The sequence below is a fragment of the Copadichromis virginalis genome, linkage group LG12, assembly GCF_057382275.1.
Source record: "Copadichromis virginalis isolate Kocher_CV1m ecotype Utaka linkage group LG12, C_Virginalis_male_GT1.1, whole genome shotgun sequence".
Classification (NCBI taxonomy): domain Eukaryota; kingdom Metazoa; phylum Chordata; class Actinopteri; order Cichliformes; family Cichlidae; genus Copadichromis; species Copadichromis virginalis.
The window spans coordinates 6,504,612-6,519,444 of NC_140629.1; the positions used below are offsets into that span (position 1 = coordinate 6,504,612).

The 14,833-nt window shown below is 40.9% G+C and overlaps 1 protein-coding gene across 2 annotated transcripts in view; it reads left to right on the forward strand.

Annotated features, from left to right (window-relative positions):
• Nucleotides 1-14,833, forward strand: part of sema4c (sema domain, immunoglobulin domain (Ig), transmembrane domain (TM) and short cytoplasmic domain, (semaphorin) 4C) — a 112,733-nt gene that overhangs the window by 11,099 nt on the left and 86,801 nt on the right. The window contains exon 1 of one of the 2 annotated variants that reach the window (XM_085474502.1): nucleotides 327-577. The exons of the other annotated variant lie outside the window; for it this stretch is intronic. The gene's annotated coding sequence lies outside the window, so the exon portion shown is untranslated. Of the gene's footprint in view, nucleotides 1-326; nucleotides 578-14,833 lie in introns of those variants that run through there. 2 annotated transcript variants of the gene reach the window in all.

Consider the following 14,833-nt stretch of genomic DNA (forward strand, 5'->3'; position numbering starts at 1 on the left):
ACTCACTGTTTAACCAGTAAATGCAATGATATCTAACACTGTTCCACATGCAGTTAGCTTAAAAACCGGGACACATCCTCATAACGTTTGCTGATCATGAAGACGGCTTCAGTCTTCTCCTCTTAAGACTCCTGTTGAGCTTCTTTCATTCACTTTTTCCACACTTAGCTTATCTCAGGCCATGCTATGGTTCTTGTTAGCACCTTAATGGTCTCACCTGAAATCTAGCACTAAATCCTCCTTTGAGTCTGTCTGTATGAGCAGCTGCAGACACAATAGCCCCTATTGTTGAGGGGCGGGTTTGAAAAAGAGAAAGCAATTCTGGACTGGCCCCTCTCGCCTACCCCCTGTCCTGCTGCAGACTCACCTCTGACCCGCAGGCTGGTTGCGCACTCACCCATCTCCCGCTGCTCTTTTCCAGTCCACTGCTCTCTGCATGAAGCCTGACTCGTTTGAAGAAAGAGATGGAAAGAAAGGAAGATGCTCAGTAGGACGAGGCCTCAATAATACGACAGAAAGAAGATAAGAGGAGAGGGATTTCGACTGGGATGAATACAAGAGGAAAGGTTGGCAAGAGGTAAAAAAAAATAGAGAAATGTGTTCAGGTTGCCAGGTTTGGTCAACTCTTAGAGAGAGACGGCAATTGGAAAAGCAAAAAGGAAGCCGGCTTGCCCAGACAACGGCCCTGAGAAACCAAGATAAGAGCTGACCAGCAGTCAACAATTACACCATCAATTTCCAGTCTGGCTTTTGCCTTCTCACTCTCTTTTTCAAGCTTACCACTCTTTTTTTTATTTCTCGGTACTGTCTCCTATTCTCTTCCCGCCCCTGTTGTCTCCACTCTTTGTGTGTTTTTCAACGATCTCTCTATGAGGATCCATTCATTATCATAGAGATAAACTCTTTTATCTTGTGTTTGGAGAAATAAATAAAAACTCTTTCTTGAAATATTTAATCAACTACTGAAGTTATGGATAGTTTTGAGGCATTTATAGCACATATCAAGTAGTTCAGCATGTGAAGCTATATAAGTTTAGCTGAACAATTAGCTACAGTTTAGAAAAACAGTGGTTGGAGACCGTGGCCCGGCCAAAATTATTGCGACTGTGTGAAATCTTACTGCCTCTGAAATAGCTGCTTTGAAAGCGGACGCCAGGTCTGTGATGACTCGTAGTCAATTACCGTCTTCAAACTGACGTTAGTGTGTCAGAGATAACGGTAAAATGGCGATAAGATGGAGTCGGTCTCCAATCAGTCTGTGATTAAATGGGGTCGGGCGGGCAATTACATGCTATCTGTTTATGATAATACGCTAGTTAACTGTGGTAAATTAGCAAAAGTCTCAAATCTGTGGTGTATGCAGATTTGTCATTGTCTACATACACAGAAATTCACATTAAAGAGACTTTCATATTAACTACTGACAGACAAACAGAAACTCATCCACAGATATCGCGCTGTAGTTTTCCCAGACAAGAGGAGTTTGCTGTCTTATTGTTATTCTAGTGTGACTGACTCTAAAATTTGAGAGGTGCTACTTTACATAAAACAGGACTTTTACTTTTGGTAATTAACATAAATTGCGTCTCTTCAAATGTTAAGTTGGAACGATCAAAGCTTTGTGCCCCTGTACTTTCTTAATAATCCCTGACTGTATAAAACACTATTCAGAGCTAATACAACACTAAATTTTCACCCACCAGAACCTCTTGACCTCTTGACTTCTCGGATCAGCTTCACCTCAAAACAGACCATTTTATTTTTCAGAGGCTCAAAAATGCACCAACATCCCAAATAGGGTCCAAAAGTCCAGTTAAATTAATTAAATTAGCAGAAATAAGCCCTAGTGACAGTAATCAACTACAGCTACCCCTGTCAGCACAGCCATCAATCAGAGTCATGTCTAACTTAAGCTTTAACAAAATCCAAAAGGGTAACTTATAAATAGGTTATACCCTGTTCAGCCTTTATCAAGGCAGAATTAAGCTACAAATATCAAAGGAGTTTTTTTGGACTAGACTGTAACACATGTTCTGACTATGGCCATTTTAACATGGGAGCCCAGAGGGAGTGACGGCCTCCTGTGGCTGTTTGCAGAACTGATTTTTTTGCCACTTATGTTTGATCGGCTTTTCAGAGGTTGCTGCCTGATAAAAAATGTTGTTTTTTAATTGTTGTTGTTAAATAAGTGTTTGATGTTGTGGAAAATTAGAAGCAGTTTGTTATCTGAACATTGCACGAGGCTTCAACAGTAACATTATCAAAATCAAGCAAGCCTCTTCCTAGTTTTGTGTTTCCTCCTTGAGGCGCATTGCAGAGACACATCCTGGTAGTCTTGCATACGATGTTTACCAAGATAAACCTTAAAGGAAATCTATTCTGATAGTTATTACTTGCTACTTTTATTTGAGGGAAGAAGGTGAATACTATACTACTTATGCTTTCAGCGCTCCTTCAAACAGTCCGTCGAGTACCGAAGGCCAGGTGTTTTCTGTCAATTGCTCACAATCTCACCTTCGCCAGCACATTCACACATTAACTGCCAAATGTGCGCATTTGCTCGCACACTTTTGCATGCTCAGTTTATCTTCCAGTGTTATTTTCTTTTCTTTCCCGTACCTATTAGGCAAAGTCTTTTTTAGGAACGCCAGGGAGGAGAGAACAGCTAACTCTTTATTATGATTTTTTTGCCTGAGGTTAGACCAGCCAGGGTGCACACGCACCCTCTCACGCACACACAAATCACGCAGAGGCGCACACACAGATAAACGCGGCAGCCCTCTGATTCAACACTTCAAAAAATCAATAATGTCTGTTTTGAAAAAGCCTTAAAGCTAATGCAAAGAGACAGCGAGGGAGTGAAGGGGGGTGCTGATGAACCCCAACAACAGGCACTTACAGCAGGCTTACTCTGCCTCTGTCTTGCTTGCTTTCTCTGCTGATTCTCGATAGATAGATAGATAGATAGATAGATAGATAGATAGATAGATAGATAGATAGATAGATAGATAGATAGATAGATAGATAGATAGATAGATAGATAGATAGATAGATAGATAGATAGATGTGACCATTTTAAATGGGCTTCCCTTCTTAAAATTCATTGACAGTCCATCCCTCTATCCATCCTGTCCTCTCATATCTTTGTGGCCGAACAGCTCTGATTTGTGTACCAGGATTAAAATCCTCAAATTTGTCTTTCACTCCCTGTGGGAGAGGACTGTGCTTTTTAATTAATTGATTTTGATATGAAGTTAGCTGCTGTGTCTGTCTGTGTGTGCGTGCACTGACGTGTCTGTCTGCGCGGCGGGTCTCTGTGTGGTTTCGGCTGAGTGTGTCAGAGTGTGTCCCCGATGCTTAGCTTGGTAAAGGAGGGGTGGGGTTGTGGGTTTTGCTGAGCGTGTGTCTGTATTTTTCTCGTTGCCTTTGTTGGAGAAGCTGCCGTAATAGATATCTAAATCTCCATCCGAAAGTGCAAAAACTATAATTTGTGTTTCTGTAGGCCTCATGTGTGTGTTTAGTTTAGTTTCTTTACAATTTGTTTTTCAAATTAATTGACAGCATGTGTGGATTGCTGTGGTTTGGCCGTTAGGTAAGGCAGATTCTCCTTGTCTTTCACATGTGTTTATGCTATCCTCAGGTGCTGGCTATAGCCTATGAATTATATATAAGAGCTTCAGTTGTACTCTTGGTTCTCAATCATACACTGAGGACCTTACCATAAAAGCTCAGTGGTTCCCTTTGCTTATTGGTCTGACTGCATCCATATGAGCACAAGCTCAAGTACTGAAAAGCGTCTTTCCTGCTGCAGTAGGTGTCATCGGGTCCGCACTATGGCATGACACATGACAGACTCACAAGGCTGGTAAACAGCCTCATCGCAGTGACTCAGAAAAGTCTACTTCTGATCAATCTGTTCTGCAGATTCTTCACCAAAACCAGATTCAGAATTAATGCTACACCCATTTTACTCATGGCTGCGGCCCTCTGGTTACTCATGAGCAGGAACTGCTTATGAGCCCCTTTTAACGTGAGCGCCTTTGCATTTGTTCACACTTTTTCATGAACGACAACCTGTGTGAGAGCCGTCACGGTGCTCTGTGTGTTTCTGACTTTTGTCACGCGCAGCTGGGCGGACGCGCTCGAATGCTTTGTCCATGAGCTGCTGCAGCGTTGTACGCCTGCCGTATTATGCGGCGCACACAAAGGTGCGTTCACCGTCGCAGCATGTTGCCACTGCGCTGGCAGCACATGGGGATTGTGCCGCTGATCAGTGGGGTTGCTTTGTGCATCACAGTGGCAGTGGTGGATCTGCTGCTTGCTGTCAAACCCACACCGTCTGTCGCAGTGTGTGCGTGTCTGTGTGTATTTCTGGTAATGTTTTTGTCAGCTTGTCTGCGTGTGGGTCTTTGTGTCTGAATATATGTGAGTGTGCATCTTTGTCTCTTTGTGAGCGGATGTGTGGATGTTTGTCTCTGATCCTGTGTATGTGCGTAAAGGCTGTAATTTTAGTGTTACTATTTATTATTATTATTATTATTATTACTATTAATTATACTAGCGCTATCTCCATATCATGTGTCTGTATTTGTGTATGTGTTAGCACAGTTACATGCATGATAGACAGATCTCCTGCTAGACTTTATTAACAGCATTTACTACAATCTCTGCTGGGTTTGTCTGAGTGAGATTAAGATGTGGGCACATGCTCACACATGCACACGGGGGGCTGGGGGCATCCATTGTAAAATCTTTGAAAACATGGGTTGCAGCATTCCAACACATTCACACGCACTCATCACACTGATCTCACATATTCTTGTTCTGTCATAATGTGCCACACTTCCCACACTTTAAAAAACCCATCACAAACAGGCAGTTTGTAATTAGTATGAAGGCTTTTTGAAGCATGCTGTGTGCTTCTCTTTTGTGGGCTGTTTCATTCACTATGAAATACCTTTGACTCAGAAACTCAAACACCTGGGAAAGTGCGCCTTAGTGTTGATACCAGACTACAAAGACATCAGGGTGTATCGCTGTCACTGTGAGTGGGTGAGTGTGTTTGCTGCATTTTGCAGTACCAGCAGCTGGAACCAATCGATTCGTCTTGCAGAAGGAATTGTTTGATTCTTTATCATTTAATTTATGTGAATAGTCTGCATTCAGTCATGAAACAAGCACTTCACTAGTAAATGATAAAATTAGCTTTTTTTATATATACTTAAACTAACAGAAAAATCATGATGCAAAAGGAATCACCACAACAGCTGCCAGCACCAGGCGTCAATAGACCAAATAGGCAATATTAAAGTTCAGTGCAACAGCTCAGAAGCTTAATTAAAAAGACAAACTCAGGTTAAATTACTAGCTTCTGGGATGGCCTCAGGCACACAGGCCTAGACACCAATCAGCAATCACCTGGCAAACTCAGGCAACCAAAGGAAACCCATTCAAAAACCAACCCGCCAACCAAACGCCAATCCAAGCGGTTGGTGAGATGATGATGGAGGATGCTGGCTGCTGCTGGGTGAAACGTGGGTGCTGCACCAAAAACCTAGTTAACAGTGGACACCAGCAGATTGACTTGCCTGCAATAATCAATATTTACTCTCCAAGCTTTAGTGCAACTGGGAAAAAAACTGGAGTCAAACTGGAAACAGAGAAATTTCACCTTCAAAGTAAAAGTCGTGGCTTTTGAAATGTGTTGGCTTCTGTATTAAGATACTACTTTTACTTTGAAGGTAGACATTCTTTGTTTCCAGTTTGTGATGCACTTGTTACAGTTTTAGTATTTATTGGCAAGTAGTTTTCAAATTTTTACAAAGAATCCAGCATCTGCCATACAATCTACTGTAAACTGTGGCAACCTGCTAGGGTCCAAAGCAATAGCAAGATGGTTTTCAGTACAGGACTGTGCAGATCTATGCAACCAGTTACATGCTAGCAACTGTAACCTCCAGAAATCACTCACACTCAGTTGGGGAATACCATTTTCCCCTCATGACTGATCATTATGTCATAGCCATATGTTAGCCTAGTTTTGTTAGTGTCATTTAACTGGGCATTTCTTTAAATTCTTTTTTCTCAGAGCACATTTGTGTTGGTGTGAACAACATGTGTGCAAACATGAGGTGAATAATAGCGGTTAAGAACCTTTATGTGCAGTGTGTATTGATATGCTAAGTATGTACTCGTGTTGCTTAATGCTAGTTAATGCTGAGTTTGTTTATTGAAAGATGAATTTTCAAATAAAGAGTGAACTGAACATAAATCATTTTAATAAAGCTTTTCATTCAATCATTAAATAATGCTATTCATCAGTTCTTTAAAAAAATTATAGGAATTAAATCCTTTCCTGTAAGGTCAATATAGAGACATTACTGTGGCTTTAGAAACACACCCTAACTAAATAAATAATCCAACTCAAGTACAAGCATATGCAAAGGTTGCCATTCTTATGATAACTAAGAATGTGTTGAGGTGTGATCTTTTCTGAAGCTTGTAAAACTGAAGCGTATTGTTTTTTTAGTAAGATACAAACTAATATATATTACCATCATATCTTTACTCTAAAATCTTTTTCTCTTGGTGGATAAAAAATGATCAAGAAGTACTTCTCAGTTTGTAAAATAACTGCTAGCTAAAACTAGCTAATTTTTCAGCCATTGTAGATGTTGTTGTTTTTTATTCAGTATGCTAAGCTAGGTGAAAGGCTACATGCTAGAGATGGACCGATCCGATATTACGTATCGGTATCGGTCCGATACTGACCTAAATTACTGGATCGGATATCGGAGAAAAATAAAAAATGTAATCCGATCCATTAAATATCACGAAAGCACCTCACAAAACTTGCAACACGCCGTAACTCACCTCAGAACGTTAGCACGTTGGAGCAGTATGCATCACGTGATAGAGCGGGACCTGTCGGTGGTCTGGATAGCATGTGGAGCTTCGCTAGCAACCCGGCATTTCATCTCCGACAAAGTTATCCCGAGAGAAGTAAAGCAAGTGTGTAAGTCCATCTCTGAATGTTTGTAAAGCATTCCTGCGTTAAGCTTAACAAGCGACTGCCTCTCGCTCTCCGGCTGCTACTTCAATCATGAAACTGCTTAATGATCAGCTGATCGGCTTTTCTGTCGCGAGTCCTTCTGTCTTGTTTGTTTTTGCCCCACTTTGCACCAGAAAGAGGAAACCAGCGGCTGAACAACAGCAGCACGTTTAAGCTTGATAAGCTATTGTTAGAATTTATTTAATATTACTTTCTACTATGGGGTGGCTGTAGCTCAGGTGGCAGGGCAGGTCAGCCACTAATCAGAAGGTCGGTGGTTCGATCCCAGGCTGCATCCTGGCTGCATGTCAAATATCCTTGGGCAAGATACTAACCCCATGTTTGCCTACTGGTGGTGGTCAGAGGGCCTGGTGGCGCCTATGTCCGGCAGCCTCGCCTCTGTCAGTGCGCCCCAGGGCAGCTGTGGCTACAATGTAGCTTGTCATCACCAGTGTGTGAATGTGTGTGTGAATGGGTGAATGACTGAATGTAGTGTAAAGCGCTTTGGGGTCCTATGGACTAGAAAAGCGCTATACAAATGCAGGCCATTTACCATTTACTCCAGGATCTTTTTCTATGTAGCTGACGTAACTGTGCGGATCTAGCAAAGTTTAGCCAGGGGGGCCGATAGGGCATGAACAGGGAAAAGGGGGCACAAAGACATACTTTTCTTTCTTATTCTCATTTAAAATGTCGAGCTTTTAATAAATAATTATCTGACACCCAAAGTTTTAATTTGATGTAAAATGAATAGAAGTCAATTACTGTATATAGTGACTATTAAGTCTAATATATATACCCTAGTAAGCTATAGTACTTTTTCCTTTGGGAAGGTACCATCTGTGCAGTCTGCAATTTTGTTGAAGAAAGATGTTGAATCTATTTAATATTTCTTGAAAAATAATTGATTTCTGTGCATTTTTTTCACACTTCATCAAATTAAGGTTGATTACGTCGATTAAGCATCATGAGGTGGAGCGTGAGGGGTGGTTCCCTATTTTTTATTTATTTATTTTTGTTGTTGCTGGGAGTTGGAACCCTATTAGTTAGGTTGCTTAATATTTACGCTAAGTACTCTTTAAAATACCAGAATAGTGAGGATGGTGTAGGTTTAAGTTTATTAGATTGATCAGTATTGCTGAACTATGAAATATTTTTTTTGTATACAGGTATAACAGAATAGCTTTAGTGTAGTTGTTTTTTTAAACTTGAGTATGAACTTGCAGACTTGCAAAATGCAGCAAGATATTTTAAAAAAAACAGTTTTGTTGATTAAAAAACACTATATCGGATTCATATCGGTATCGGCAGATATCCAAATTTATGATATCGGTATCGGTATCGGACATAAAAAAGTGGTATCGTGCCATCTCTACTACATGCTAAACAAATTTGTACTTTTTAGTTTGGGAAAACAATAAACAAAAATGTTGAACCATTTTTACTTTGACATGGCTCATCATTTTTTAATTGCGACTCTTACTCTTCACAAAATAAAAACATCCATCTAAAAGGAAACCTGTGGTTTAATTGCATGAACATGAACACTGATAATTACAGATATTTAGAGATAGGTGGACTAATCAACCAGTATATGTGTTTTGTCTTTTGTTTTTTCATCTTTAAAGCAGAGCCACGTGTTTCCTTATTTTCTATCTTTATGTTAAGTTTACCTAGCTTGTCGTCTGGCTTTAGCTTCGTATTTAGCATGCAGACATGAGAGCGGTATCAATCTCAAGATTCTGGCAAGAATGCAAATAACTGTGTTTCCCAGAGTGTGGAATTATGACTTCAAAGAAAAGTGGCCCAACAGAGACAGAGATGCAGTGGCAGGCAGCTAAATAGATTGGAAAAGAGGAGGCTGAGAGAAAGTCAGAATATGGGAGAGGGAGGAAAAAAGACAATGGAGGTTGAAATGAAGAAAGGTTATAGAGGGAGAACAGGAGGCTGAGAAGTGTCTGAGATGATGAAAGACAGTCAGAAAAAGTGTGATAGAGTGATGGAGACAAAAATAGGAAAGCAACGAATACGGCAGATAAAAAATGGAGTGGCAGAATGTGTGATTGTTGTGGCCAGAAAGTCTCTGACTTCTGCTTGGTGACCACAGTCCTCGTCTGCACTTCATTTATTGTTAGTCTTTATTTGATTTTTTTTATACTGCTGTCATTTTCCCCACTCCCTGTTTGCCACCCAGACACCCTGCCGCTTTTGTTTTTCCATTGCAGCAATAAAATGGCCTAGTTCTCGTCTCTTGCCTTGACTTGTAGCACCAGTGAATGCTTTTTTTCGAGGGCTTGCTGAACTGTACTTTCTAGTAATTTTGTAATCTGTGTTTATTTTGTAAGAGCAGTTGATTGAAGTGCTGTGGTTTGTTGTTTAGATTTTACTGTTGCAACTATTTACCTCAGTGGCCTTCATGTTTTAAATGAGGAGAATGCAGACAGTGCTTTTGAATTTCTCAGCATGGGCCTAAATTATCATAAAAACAGAATGACAGATTTCTCTTAAATTTGACGCATCCTTTTAAGCAGGCCAGTTTGTATTTACATGCTGCCAGTCTGTCTCAACATGCTGCCCGACACTGGCGTTGGTTGTGTGGAGATGTGGCTTCCATTGCAGACTGAGAACATTTTTTCCCCCCATTTTAAATTGACTGCTGAGCCTTTGATTCGAGGGCTGACAGCATGTTTCAGGCTACCAATGAGCTTCACATTTCTCCGCATAAAGGTTTGTTTATGTTGATATTATTCAAAATGGTCTGCAATTTGTGACAGTTGATGGAAAGTTGAAAAAGCTTCCCAGTGACAAAGCCGCATGCGATGACAGTTTGCATGAATAAATTACAGGTTCTAGATCCTGAACTTTATGTCTGGGTTAGAATTAGATGAAGACGATTTTATTGAGCCTCATCTGTTATTGTGATGTAGGTGAAGTAATGATCTATTTTCTACAGCTTCTAGGCTGTCAGCCTGTTAAACCCAAGCTGCAGTTCCTCTAGTGGCCACACGAAGCTGGATCCAAAGCGAGTCAGTTTCTATAAATTCCCAACTATACAGCAAAAGCAAACAGTCTCTGGGATTGTGTTACACTTTTCAACAGTTTCACTCTTATAAATAGAGAGTGTTTGGTAAGTGTTTGCAGAGTGTTTGACTCAGTTTCCAGGGTATTCGGTTGTAGTATCTGGTACCAGGTACTTTTTGGTACCTACTTCAGTGTGTGAATGTGTGTTTGAAAATGTGGATGACTGAATGTAGTGTAAAGCGCTTTTGGGTCCATAGGGACTAAGTAAAGCGCTATACAAATACAGGCCATTTACATATAGGCGATCCATAAATGTGTCGTCAGCAGACTTCATGCTACCAATTGGTTAGTCAGTGGCGCCCCTGACTCAAGTCATGAGAGGGACTCAGTTACGAAAGCCAAAACCACCATTGGGGCAATTTTGCAGATCAATTTTTCATGGCTACCAGTGGTTGCAAGATAAAAACTGACCAGGCTTTGAGGCTTTTGTGACCAAGGCCTGAGTTAAAGTTAAGTGCAAAGCCGCTTTGATTGCTAGGCTAGGTAAGAAGCACTAGCCAGTTGCTATTAGTAGGCCTTACTTGGTGCTAATTCATATCACTGAACTAGCCTGAATGCCTTTACATGTTGGTAGTTGATGAATTAGCACTAATTAACAAATATGTTTGTCTGCACCTTGCACTCAAACTGTAAGGTTTGCTAACCAAATTAGCTAGCTCCACCCTCGCTTCCCAAAACGGCCATTCCTGACTCCAGAAAATGAATGCGGCAACAGCCAGAATATGTTGAGCCTCCATAACGTGGTGTTGTGCTGTATGCAGTAAAACCCTATAGTCAAACTTCCCATAAGGCATTGCAAACCCACCTTAAAAAATGTGGTTTGTATGATCTTTCCTTATCACACATCTAAAGGCCACGTCTCAAAGTTGATGAGAACAAATTGAATCCTGGTTGTTCTTTTGTAGTCTAACTCAAAAATCCATGAACCACAATTATCTGGCAAAAGTACCGACTAACACAATAAACATCCAAATTTACGAATTCAAATCAAACGTTGTCTTCCTTTCCCTTACCCTAATCAACTGAAGAGATTTAATCTTACAGTGTTACAGGCAATGCATTCAGCATTCAGCATCAAACGGCAAGCATTTAACAGGTTGCATTACATTTTAACGCAGTTTCTCGCTTTCCATTACCGCACCATTGATTCCGGTTAGGTTCGCATTCGAAATGGATCAAATGTGAGTGAGTCAAGGGTTTGGGTGGAGAGTTTCATCTCGACTCCCCCTGCTCCTGACAGTTTAAAGCACATCGAGCAATCGGCTCCGGGCTCTGTGATCTCATGACGAGGTCATATAATCCTCGTTGGTCACGGTGTCTGGGCCTGCAGTTGTTTACTGTTTAGCGACTGTGAATGTTGTTTAGCATGATACACCTACAAGCCTCCCTCAACAGCATCAACTACTTTGTCCTGTCAGAGCGCACCAGAAAGTGAGCCCTCGTTGTAGAAACGCGGACGTCTCTGTGCTTTTAAAAGGGTTGAGCGATGTAACTCATACCAACAGCTCAGCTTGCTTTGGACCAGCTGGCAGCATTCGTGTTTGTACCCTCCCTGTCTTTGCCATGTCTCCACTCCGTTGCATCCAAAAGAAGCACAAATACCATAAAACAGCTTTGCTGAGGTGGAAAAAGAAATTGCTTTTGAACCGAACGTTAAATGCAGCCTAACCAGAGCGAATGGTGAAATTTGCCAGCTGTTCTGAATTTACAGAGCAAGACGATCTGCTGAGGTTGAAATGTGTCACATGCTCCGTTCCCAAGCTCCCTTGACGATCTAGTGTGACTTATAATTTATCTTGTCACAGAGTGTACATCTTGTAACGGTTTTTTCACTCTAGCAAAATGATACAGCTCACCAGTGAATAAACATATACCCAGTTCATAAAGCTTTCATGCGTTTGTTTTTCCTGAGCTTCGCTGTAGTAAACACGCTGTTATATAAGTCACTCCTTGTGAAAGATGTTCTGGAACGAGCACAGTCATTATTTTAGTGGAGGGGTGGGGGGGCTTTTTACCACAGGCATGATCACTTGTTCATAATTGCATCGTGGACAACAAAAAAATATTATTTGTTTGTATATACAGTTCACATTTACAGAGTAAAGCTGTCACTAGACTACCAAGCATTACAACCAGTCATTTACCTCACAGAACACCTCCACGTCCCTATTAGTTGAAACTGATTACATGGCTAATTAACATGTTATTACAGGTGCACAAACACACACACATATATATATACACACAAGCTGTTTACACCAACATAAAATCTGCTTTTATTTTGACAAAAATGGGCAAAACAGACAGTTTCCCCACAAAGCAAACATATCATTAGCATTCCTGCACTTAGCTACAGTGCTGGAACAGATTGCACATAAATTGTACTCGGGTCAAACTAGTAAGGCTGCATTTAGATGCAGCTGACATCTTCATATGCTGTCATTTTAATGGAACGCAGTGCATGTCTTAAAGGGGCTTTGCTAATGCCGAGAGCTCAATAACATTTCCTAGTGTGTTGTACACGGAGAAGACAGAACCACGACTTGATCTCAGAACCGTCACACCCCAAATTGTGACCACAACTGTGGATAGAAAGCCATCAAACAAGCATCTATGTGCGCTATGTTTAGAGTGGCCTCAGCACTCCATGCCAAACAAGATCCCTGCTGTTGCAGAGTCGGCCTCTACATGACGTATAAATGATGGATGCATCTACCATCACATAGTGTTTTGGTTAATGAAGGCCATTGTGAAGCTCAGACAGACTTTGTCTCAGCAAATCATCATAATCTTTATAATGATGATTCACAAAATAACATGAATTACATCAAAAAAGTAGAGAATGAAACCATAAACGTATCAGGAAGTGCACAGACATTTACCCAAGATTTCTGTGTAATTAGACATTTTTTAAACCATCTTTTGTATACAGTCTACAGGGAGTGCAGAATTATTAGGCAAGTTGTATTTTTGAGGAATAATTTTATTATTGAACAACAACCATGTTCTCAATGAACCCAAAAAAACTCATTAATATCAAAGCTGAATGTTTTTGGAAGTAGTTTTTAGTTTGTTTTTAGTTTTAGCTATTTTAGGGGGATATCTGTGTGTGCAGGTGACTATTACTGTGCATAATTATTAGGCAACTTAACAAAAAACAAATATATACCCATTACAATTATTTATTTTTACCAGTGACACCAATATAACATCTCCACATTCACAAATATACATTTCTGACATTCAAAAACAAAACAAAAACAAATCAGCGACCAATATAGCCACCTTTCTTTGCAAGGACACTCAAAAGCCTGCCATCCATGGATTCTGTCAGTGTTTTGATCTGTTCACCATCAACATTGCGTGCAGCAGCAACCACAGCCTCCCAGACACTGTTCAGAGAGGTGTACTGTTTTCCCTCCTTGTAAATCTCACATTTGATGATGGACCACAGGTTCTCAATGGGGTTCAGATCAGGTGAACAAGGTGGCCATGTCATTAGTTTTTCTTCTTTTATACCCTTTCTTGCCAGCCACGCTGTGGAGTACTTGGACGCGTGTGATGGAGTATTGTCCTGCATGAAAATCATGTTTTTCTTGAAGGATGCAGACTTCTTCCTGTACCACTGCTTGAAGAAGGTGTCTTCCAGAAACTGGCAGTAGGACTGGGAGTTGAGCTTGACTCCATCCTCAACCCGAAAAGGCCCCACAAGCTCATCTTTGATGATACCAGCCCAAACCAGTACTCCACCTCCACCTTGCTGGCGTCTGAGTGGGACTGGAGCTCTCTGCCCTTTACCAAACCAGCCACGGGCCCATCCATCTGGCCCATCAAGACTCACTCTCATTTCATCAGTCCATAAAACCTTAGAAAAACCAGTCTTGAGATATTTCTTGGCCCAGTCTTGACGTTTCAGCTTGTGTGTCTTGTTCAGTGGTGGTCGTCTTTCAGCCTTTCTTACCTTGGCCATGTCTCTGAGTATTGCACACCTTGTGCTTTTGGGCACTCCAGTGATGTTGCAGCTCTGAAATATGGCCAAACTGGTGGCAAGTGGCATCTTGGCAGCTGCACGCTTGACTTTTCTCAGTTCATGGGCATTTATTTTGCGCCTTGGTTTTTCCACACGCTTCTTGCGACCATGTTGACTATTTTGAATGAAACGCTTGATTTTTCGATGATCACGCTTCAGAAGCTTTGCAATTTTGAGACTGCTGCATCCCTCTGCAAGATATCTCACTATTTTTGACTTTTCTGAGCCTGTCAAGTCCTTCTTTTGACCCATTTTGCCAAAGGAAAGGACGTTGCCTAATAATTATGCACACCTGATATAGGGTGTTGATGTCATTAGACCACACCCTTTCTCATTACAGAGATGCACATCACCTAATATGCTTAATTGGTAGTAGGCTTTCGAGCCTATACAGCTTGGAGTAAGACAACATGCATGAAGAGGATGATGTGGACAAAATACTCATTTGCCTAATAATTCTGCACTCCCTGTATAACCCAGGGTCACAGAGCACTCCAGTAAATTGAGTAAAATCTCAAGGTGAGTGAATAAATGTTTCAGACATCACCTATGCTCACCGGCATTCTGCAAATATAGACAACTGAAAGTTATTGAATACGAATTTCTAAGGGAAGTGAGCTTGATTCTGTTTATATAAAAGTTACAAATTTTGATCTGCAGTTGGATAGTTC